Below are 1236 nucleotides of genomic sequence, written 5' to 3'. Positions count from 1 at the left end.
AGGGGGGCGGCTGAAGTGTAAGCCGGCCCGGCCTGTTTCAGCAGCGCTCCTGTCGCCTGGCTGAAATCTAAGGCATTCAGAGATTGTCGGCGAGAGGGTCAGGGGGAGGCGGAGGTGAGGAGAGAAAATAAGAAGGAGAAGAGAGAAAAGAAGTGATCACGGCGACGACATAGAGCAGCGGGTGACGACGGCGGAGCAACAGAGACAGCTGTACGTTTAAAGGGCGACAGAGCAGGCTAGAGAGAGAAAGAGAGAGCGAGCCGAGAGGGGGAGCGAGCGAGAGAGAGAGAGAGACTGTTTAGCTTAGCGGAGTGCGGTGCGGAGTGTGCGGGCAAGCCGGCAGGCTGCTCTCTGCTCCGCTCGCGGCCCGCCCGCCTGCCGCCCGTCCGCCCGCCCGGGCTGCCCGGCCTGCCCGCCAGCCGCCCTGCCTCAGTGCGTCAGTGCTCGTTGAGCCAGACGGTCGCCCGCTCCTCGCCTCCTGCAGAGCCGCGGGCCGAGCCGAGAGCCGAAGCGCGCCGGAGCCGAGAGCCGAGCCGAACCGTGGCAAGCAGGAGCCGAGTCGGGTCGGCAGAGTGAGGACGCGCGAGAGAGCGAGCGAACGCGCGCAGAGGGGGAGCGAGATAGCGGGTCGCGTCGGGCCCCGCGAGCGATGTGTGAACAGTGACAGTGCAGTGACAACACACTTATGGGATTTACCTCTCGACGCGGATCCTTGTGACTCGAAGGGATACGAATCTGAAAGGTAAGCAAATGTCAGTTAGGCCCTAAGGATCAGGATCAACCGGTTAACCCGTTGCGATACATTCCGGTGAGCAAACCCTTACGCCTCTCTCTCTCTCTCTCTCTCTCTCTCTCTCTCTCTCTCTCTCTCTGCCACACGCACACATTCATTCTGACTGGCCGTCCCTCTTTGTTTGGGCCCGCCGCCGCAGTCCTGGGCGACAGGTCCTGGAAGGCCCTGGAACGTCCTGACGCCTGCTTGACGCGACCCTCTCGATTAGTGGGAGTTGAAGGGCGCATTAGGACAGGGGGCGCCCTCCGCCCGCCACTCGGCCGCGCCACGCCGCGCCGCGCCTGTTCGCTTTCTCTACTCGGACACAACATCGACTGGGCCAGCCAAGAGAGGGAGAAAGAGAGAGAGGGAGGGAGAGGAGTGAAGAGAGAGGACGATCCATTAGGCTGTTGGGCCCCGGTGGGATCCTAGCGGTAGGCGGGGGGCGGGGGGGCACGGAGAGC

General features: G+C 63.7%; 1 protein-coding gene across 1 annotated transcript in view; it reads left to right on the top strand.

Moving 5' to 3' along the window:
- Window positions 1-397: 397 nt before the first annotated feature.
- LOC113216513 (uncharacterized) overlaps window positions 398-1236 on the top strand; it is a 43056-nt gene continuing 42217 nt past the window's right edge. The window contains exon 1 of the mRNA XM_052267451.1: window positions 398-742. The gene's annotated coding sequence lies outside the window, so the exon portion shown is untranslated. The remainder of the gene's footprint in view (window positions 743-1236) is intronic.

The sequence above is a fragment of the Frankliniella occidentalis genome, unplaced genomic scaffold (assembly GCF_000697945.3).
Source record: "Frankliniella occidentalis isolate FOCC.00 unplaced genomic scaffold, Focc_3.1 Scaffold52, whole genome shotgun sequence".
NCBI lineage: Eukaryota > Metazoa > Arthropoda > Insecta > Thysanoptera > Thripidae > Frankliniella > Frankliniella occidentalis.
This window is presented reverse-complemented; position numbering and strand designations above follow the sequence as displayed.